The sequence below is a fragment of the Fukomys damarensis genome, unplaced genomic scaffold, assembly GCF_012274545.1.
Source record: "Fukomys damarensis isolate Sample0158 unplaced genomic scaffold, DMR_v1.0_HiC HiC_scaffold_38, whole genome shotgun sequence".
Classification (NCBI taxonomy): Eukaryota; Metazoa; Chordata; class Mammalia; order Rodentia; family Bathyergidae; genus Fukomys; species Fukomys damarensis.
This window is the reverse complement of record NW_022900950.1, coordinates 7,920,312-7,929,154: the sequence shown is the minus strand read 5'-3', so window position 1 is coordinate 7,929,154 and position 8,843 is coordinate 7,920,312. Positions and strand designations below refer to the sequence as shown.

General features: G+C 32.8%; 1 pseudogene; it reads left to right on the top strand.

Annotated features, from left to right (window-relative positions):
* The first annotated feature begins 7,107 nt into the window (after positions 1–7,107).
* LOC104872518 lies at positions 7,108–7,876 on the top strand (annotated as a pseudogene).
* The last annotated feature ends 967 nt before the right edge of the window (positions 7,877–8,843 follow it).

Here is an 8,843-nt window from a genome sequence, read left to right as displayed (position 1 = left end):
TTTTGTGCTATTTTATTTTATTATTATTTTTCTTTCCTTGGTACTGGGCCATCGAACTCAGGCCCTTACAGGTGGCAGAACCACTGAACCAAAACCCCAGCCCTCCTTTTGTATTATTTTTATAAATTTAAAAATGATCAATGAATCCTCTAAGTGTTTTATTACTGGAATACATGCATGGAATTATCCATGTAACTTCCCTTATATATGTGTAGAACATATGGAAATACTGAAAAAGAGAAATGTTGAATTGTATTCTGAATGCTTTTCTGCTATTCATTAGTGTAACTGATGAAGGTTTTCACATCATTTTTCTGCAACATTCTTGTGCAACATAATCTTCATTTGTTCTCTAGTTTGCTTCACTTACATTCTTTTATGTATAAGAAAACACAGCTCTCCTAGATTTTTTTTTCATGTTTCCTTTGCATTCATTTAGTCTGTTGTTCAGACTATACTCTTTTGGTTCTTATATTTTATTTTATTTCATTTCTCTCTTCTCCTTTGTTTTTTAAGCATTTGTAGAGGAATGCCTGCCATTTTTTTGTACCTCTCTGTATACAGGCCTCATACAAGCTTTTTCCCTTCAGTAGTCAGCATCATCAGATAGCTCATAAACACTGTTCCTATAAGATCATTATACTATGTTTCTATTTCTTCAGCAGATAATTTGCTTAATGTATAGAACATGACAGGTAGTGGGATCAGAAACTAGAATATATAATATGTACTTAGGTCAGTGCCAGATGAATACATACACAGTGTAAAGTGGAACAGAGAAGACGTTTAAAATTACGTAATTATACAAAGGCTTATGTAATTACAAATATGTCAAATTTATTAAAGAAAAGTGCATGTACACTGTTCAATCTAATCAGTTTCAAGAGAACCTGATCCAGGGATGTATCTTTTAACCTGAGATGTAAAGTATGAGAAACATCTAAATCAGCAAGCCTTAACAAAAAGAATACCTATAAAAGGGCAAGATATTTGTCTTTCCACTCAGATCCTTGTGAAATGAGAGAACAGTACAATGACCATCACTTGTGCGAAGGAGTATTGTGAGCCAAAATACACACAAAACAAATCAGGTGAGGCACCCTTTTTATTTCCAGGTGATCAGCAAGGAACCCTAATTTATTGGAACCAGCTTTACAAGGTTCTGGATTGCTGTCGTGGGAGAGTGAGCCTCATTATTCACTGTGTCCCATATGTCACCACACCTGAAAAACTCTGGAAGACTTTTGCCTTGGGTTTTATGTAAAAAAATATCCCAGAGCCTCTGGAATCATGGGGCCCTAGTGTTGCTAAATATCCTATTCTACAAGAAACAGAAACAAAGCTTGAACTATTCCAAATATCCTCACCTTGTCTCAAGATACACTCTTGATCTATTATACAGTCATCCTAAGAACTAAAGACAAAGATGAGAAGGAAAAGGTTGGATTTGCTGAAATTACCTGACAACATCTGCCTCTTTACCCCCACCCCTTTTTTTTTTGTTCTGTGTTGCTCACCACTGGAATTATTATTTTAGACTGTCTCTTTTTCTCAATTTCATTCACGCTTTTTTGCAGTCCAGCCTTAAACCTGTGACTCTTTTACTACACTTTTTCCACAACAGCCTTTTTTTGTTGTTGTTATTGACTAGAACAGCAAATTATTTGAGGTACTCCAATTCCATCTCCAAAACTTTCCTATATTTTTCAACTTTTTGATTGACTCTTACTTGAATTCTCAAATAAGGGAAATTCTGTTTGTATCATTGGAGGTATAGTACAATAAATCTTCCTGGACAGGGTTCTATCCTTTGTGAGTTTTCAGTATTGCACTCTTAAACACTGAATTAAATATGGAAGCAGTAAAAATATAGATTCTAGATAATGGCAGTGGACATTTGAATCATCATCTGCCACTTACTAGCCATGGTGTCATGGACAGATTCTTACAATTTCTTTATAATTCAATTCTTAAAATTCAATTGTATACTCTGTAAAAAAGGGACTAATTTTCATATCTCTTCACCTTGAGAGTGAAATGAGATTTTATATTGGCTGAAACAAGTGCTAAATATTATACTACTGCTTTCACTAGCTTCTATTCTGATTTAAAATATCACATCCTTATAATTATATAAATTCTAAAAGCTATTTGATCCTTTGGTTTATTTTCATATATACTAGCAGGATAAGATTATTTGCTATATATTTCATGTATATTATCTCTAGTAGAGAGATGTTACTGTAGGACTAATAACATCCTCTGGAAAGCAACTATTTTTTCTAGAGATAAGTTATTTCCAATGATGCTCCACTCTGACAGTTAAAAAACTCTCACAGATACTGTAAAAATTTACTTGTAAATTTCTTGGAAAGCGTCAGAATTAGGATGGGATCTTTAGAGCTGTGATCAGGGTGTGATTTTGATCTTAACTTCCCCCTAAAGGTTAACAGGCTAAGTAATTGGTCACCAGCCTGGGATAGTATTGAGAGGAAGTGAAACCTTAGGAGGTGGAGTGTAGTGAAAAGCAATTAGGCCACTGGGGGCATTCGCTTCAAGGGGGATATTTGGACCCTGGGACCTTTCTTTTGCTCTTTTTCACTTGTGGCCACCATGAAATAAGCAGCTTCTACTTGGACCTCCTCCAGCCGCCCCCATATGTTCTCTCATGAGCTCAAGGCAGCAGGGCCAAGCAGTCTCTCATTGAAGCCTCTGAACCTGTGAGACAAAATAAAAATTTATCTCAAGCATTCTGTTACATCAACAGAGAGTTGCCCAGCCCAAACAAATAATTCCATTATATCACTTAATGATTATTGTTCTTCATAATCTAAATAGTAGACATATTTAAGAGCAAGTATTTTCATTTTTTGTTGTTGTTGTTGTTGTTTCACTTAGCAGGTCACTGCCATCCCCAGTAGCCACAGTAAGCCAGGAAATAAAAGTTCCAGGATTGGACTACCTGCCTGGATCCCTCAGAGTGACCTCATTGTCAGTTTAAGGCTGTGGACCTGGCTGCAACGATACTACCACAGTGTAAAAGGTTAGGAGCTTTAGAATCTACAGACCAAGGTGAGGGGCTCTACTCCTGAAGTCACAACATGGAGACTGAAGCAAGAGCAGACAGCCTGACATTAGCAGTACAGACTAGGGGACAGGGTGTGGGTCATTCACTGATGGTCTCTATGGTCTTTCCAAAGAGAAGCAGGAAGCCTAGTCCACAAAGAGGAAAAAATTTTCCTCAGTTCTCATCTCAGGGCCCTGGCTTGAGTCATTTGGATGTACGATTGAATCAGAAACCCTGTTAAAAGTGCCTGTGTTCTGCTTTGGGTATAGAAGTTAAATTTGTATTCAAATATGGATGCTCAGGCAACAAAAATCATAAGCATTCACGGCAGGTGCTGAATTTGAGAGAGAAAAACATTGATATAAAGCTGTACAAGTGAGTATAAACAGATCTCATGAGCCCTGAGTCCAAGAGGATATAACAGATACTGGACAACATTAGAAAGGGGGGAAGAGAAATGACAGGGTTTACTTGTTTAAATCTTATTTGCATAATAGTCTTGCTAACAGATGCTATGTGCACCACTTTCAAACTTACTAGTATCTTTAAAACAATACTTATTTGGGATATACATGTGATAATAATAACTAATTTGGAATTGTTATTAAAATAGAACACCAGTTTTTAATCGTAATAACAAAATCAATTTCCTTCTTTTAGAAAACATGTGTTATTTTATTGGAGAGAAAAATAAAAAAAAGTCAGAATTATGAATGATAATAAGTCATCGGAAAATTTTAAAATGCTTTTATTCAGTCTCATTTGAAAAGTTATTTTAAAAACCATAACATAAAAAGTAATGAAATAAAATACTTAATATTACTAATACACAACAAATGGATACCTGTTTATGACAGTTTATTTTTAATATAAACTTTCTATTGTTTTGAAGAAAGTACGCTTTCTTATGCCTTCAAATGCATGTTACCAATGTTTACAAATCTGAAGTTGCATCCATCTCTATAGAGGCTATGATACAATATTTGAAATGAAAAATTTTCTTTTGTAAGTATTTAATTTTCTGTTCACACTCACTGTTGCAGTAGCTAGTCCCTTTAGTTTCATTGTAGCTCTGTCTTCTATTCATTGGATGTTACCTGTTTTCTCTATCAGATAAGCTCAAGAATTTTTTTGATGAACACTCACATTTAATTTTCAGTATTCAACAGGAATCCATAGGTCTTGTGAAATTTTGTATAACCTATGTAACAGCTACTTTAGCTTTCCATCTATAAACAGGGGGTAGGACTACTATCACAATCATGAAGTTGTTCTAACAAGTGAGTGTATAAATCAGGGATGGCACTTTTTGGCATCCAACAGACACTTCCTTGGTGACTGTAAACTATCAGAGTGCATTGAGTTTTCATGATGGACTTTCTCATTTTCTGATTGAACTATAAATAAAATCACCCCTAAACTTATTCTGTTCATATCCTTTATCATTTTTGTGGCATTGTATTTTCAGTACATTAGGAACATATAACTAGTAACCACTTATTCCTCATCTCTACTGCTCAAGAATTTAAAATGCTGTGCAAAATCTTACATACCATTATTCCTCATCTGTGTTACATTTACATTTTTATTTTTGTGTACTTACAGAAAAGTCAAAAGCTACATATATTATAGAAGTGGTTGAGAGCCAAATGCCATTTTAAACAGATATTTCAATTTATTTTGTTTTTCTATCATAAAATAATATTACTTATATTTTAAAATTCCTAATTTTAAAAGAATGGTAGCAAAGTCAATTTATTTACATGACGCTTTTTACAAAGAAGTATTTTAAATTATTTCCAACGGAGTCAAAATGCATTTTGTTTTTCATGTTTTCATATCATTAGAGATTAAGCACCTATAAAAAGCATCTTCATGCAACAGCCTTCTATTTCTAGAAAATAGGTTGTTTCATTTTCCAGCATTGCTTCATGAGATTTCTCTCTCTCTCTCATGCCATATGGAAAGATAATAAGATGACATCTAAAATCAATAATTTAATACAATCCTGGCTAAAACAGCCTCAATGAGAATTAATGACATATGGCTCAACCTTAAGGGGGAAAAAAAAGAACTAATGTTACTTTATAAAATGTACATTCCAAAAAGGAACTTAGAATGTATTTGTAGAAGAAAGAAAAGAAAATAAAAAGAGGTTAGATTTTTCTACTGAGAAAATTCCTGATTGTGTAACCTGAAAATATTAAAGGAGATATTTTGTTTAGTTTGTATAGTACATGGCAGCCATTGGTAAAATTGATTTGAAGATGAAATGTGAGAAAACTACAAATGCAAGTATTTTGAGTAAATACTATAACAAGGAAAAATAAAATATGAGAACAATGAATACAGGTGTAAAGATCATGAAAATTAAAAGGAACAAAATTCTGTATCTATATTTCTCTTGCATTTTTTCATATCCTTTATCATGAAATTAGGAAAAAAAGTGTTTAAATCAATTCCTTCAGATAAATCTTAATCTTCTAACACTGTATGTGTTCCTTGGGGATAGAACTATGAGTAGGGATGATATTTTGCTTAATCATATTGTTGTTGTGAATAGATCCATATAATTTCAATTTTTGTGCCATCGTTGACTTTTGCTTTTATGACCCTCTAAGTTGACAACATTCTAAAAGCTCCATTTGTGGATGAAAATATTGTCTTATGAAGCTCATTATTGTGTGATACACTTGTACAGCAAATCCTTCTCATTTCTGTTATTCAAGTTGTTGACACCTCTAACAAATTTCTCTCATTTGATTAAACATTAAACTTTAAGAGTATGTTAGAGGTTTTAATAAGAATTGTGGCCTTGTTTAGATGTATTTAAATCTGTTCATTATTATCTGTAGATTTTATTATGCATTATCTATCATCACAAGTTTAGAATTATCTTGACTTCCTGTGTTTATTTTGTATTGTGCTTGTCTTTTTCTTACATGGTAATTTTTACCTAGCAGAATTAATGTTGTCTGAAGACTTTTTTTTTTTTTGGTCTTATGTTAATATCTCGCTTTCCTTGGCTAATATTTGATATATTTTTATATAATTTTACTTTCACACTGAGTGCCCTCTAGTTTTATATGTGTTTCTTAAAAGTATATACTCCTCTCACTTTTGTTTTTCTTTTTTTTTTGATACCAGGGACCAAACTCGGAACCTTGTACTTGCGAGGTAGGCAGAGGAACCACTGAGCTAAATCTCCATGCCCTTGTTTGTCATTATTTTATTCACTGGTAAGCTTTATATTTTTAATATATATCCCATATATATTTATTATAATTAAATATATTTTAATTTAATACACAATGCTATCTTTTCTAATTGCACCACTTGTTATGTTTAAATTTATATGCACATTTATCTTCCTGTTTATTTACAAATTTGTGATCCAGAAAATTTTAGCACACAGATTTATCAACTAATTTATGTTATACTTTGGAAAACAAAGTATATCTGAAAGTATTTGAATATAAACTAATTACTATAAAATCTTTTAAAATGACATGATTTTATTTTAATATTTAAATTTGTTTTAGATCTACTTATATATAATTAACAAAATTAATGTATGTACAGTGAAAAATGTGTTTTGATATATGTGTTTATTGTGAAATAATTACTACAAACCAGTCAGTTAACCTATCAATCTAACTTGTTTTATTATACCCCATGAAATACTATTTTTAATGTTTCATAGAATCTGGATTTGAGCCAGGTGTGGTGGCTAAATTCCTAGAACTTTGGGAGATTGAAGCAGAAGGATCTCAAGTAATAGACCCTACTGTGAAATGATTTAGGCACCCAGTCTGAAAATAAAAAAAAAAAAAGGAAAGGGTTAGAGTCGTGGCTCAGTGTAAAGGCCCTGGGTTCAGTTCCTGGTATTTAAAAAAACAAAGTCAGGATTCCAAAGATTTAGCTATGTGTTAGTAATCTTTCATCTTCATTACTTTTGCATTTCAGGTTTTTAAACCATCATCATAATGCTTTTTTGAGACTCTGCCAGAAACAAGTATTTGTTTTCTCAAATTTCACACATGGATAAGTTAAAATCTACATTGAATCATTTTTTGAGAGACTGGAGTGAAACTGGGAAAGCAGAAAGAGATACCTGCTACCAGCCAATCATTACAGAATTTAAAAAAAAAATTCCAAAAGGAAAAGCAGATCCTTCTAAAGTAAATATTCGGGTACCTGGTGCTGAACTGGTAAGACTGGCCTGGGAAATAGCTGTGCTAGGCTATGCTTGACAAGGAAATGAATGGAGGGTTTTTATGTTCTTTTCTTCCAACTTTGTAGTCAATAGATATTCTGAAATTAATAAATATAAACTTTATCCCTGGATCCATCAGTTTAACAATAATCAGAAATCAGATGATCAGATTTGTCCCATCTTTTCCCCTCATGTTTGACCACCACCACAATCTTCCTCCTGGTTCTAAATTTTCTGTGACAGCAGGAGATTTTCAGGACATTTATTCAGAATGCAATACCTGGGACTGTATTGCCACCTGTTTCTTCATAGACAGCTCACAGTGTAATTGACTATATTGATACAATATGGAAAATTCTCAAGCCAGGTTGAATTTAGATAAATCTTGGTCCTTTGCTGTATTACTTTGAAAATTTGGCAAATGAACTATCCATGGAATTGAGCTATGAAGATATAAAAAATGTTGTTCTGCAGTATGGATTCCAGGTAGAGGTGGAAAAAGAATCTGTATTATCAACGTACACCGTGAAAATCTCTCTAGCATAAAATACCACTATGAATGTGTCTTGTTTGTGGTCAGTAAGCCACAGTGACGATTTTAAGTGATATCACCTGGGGAAAAAGTTTAATATAGTCAAATATTGAAATAACTCAAAATCAACTATCAGTGATGACAGGACACAACATCAAAAAAATCTTGTTATAGATTTTCAGGCTGACATCTTTATCTCAGGCCATTAAAAACATCAATGTACTTTCTTTTGGCTACTGATACCTTTGAGATGTTTATTGGTCTAGTTGATGCTCCTTAAGACACAGATCACTTTTTTTGAACATTTCTCATTTGCTGTATTCTTTGATGGCTCTGTTTTCTTTGCTGCTCTGCTTTTCACTATGCTGTCTTCACCTGGATTTCTTTATTCTGATCCTGCTTTGATTTTGTCTGGAGTTCTGGACCTTGTGGATTATGATCTTTCTTTAATTTTGGCATTTATTCTTATATATACGTATTATCACGTTCTCTCTTATTTAACTTCTGAGACTTCAATTAAATATATAGTGTACTTTTTTGTCTAAGCTTTGAGACTTTAGCTGTTATGTTTTCCACTCATTTGCTGATAAAATATTCTAGGCTTTTCTTTTAAATTTTATCACCTAATTAATACATTTTCATTTTTAGTCATGTCAAATTTGCAATTCAATATTGTTTTACTTTATATTTTCAATATAAATGGTTCTCTGTGAAACTTTCTAACTTGTACATTAATGTGTTTTCTGATCTCTTAAAATATAGTTGCATGCTTTTCTGTTTCATCGTTGAATTACTGAAGGTCTTTCGGTGTGTTTGTGGTTCTATCTTCCCATGGGCATGCTCTTCCTGGATCCTTATGATTGAGGACTAAAAACAATTTTATGTTCACTTCCTCAGTAACTTGTTTACTGGAATTATTAACGATTTGATATAAAGACATATATTGTGAAATCTGCTTAGAAGAGCCATTGTTTTGTAACTCATTCTCAGTACAATATTCACACACATGATCATGTAAATTGGAGCCA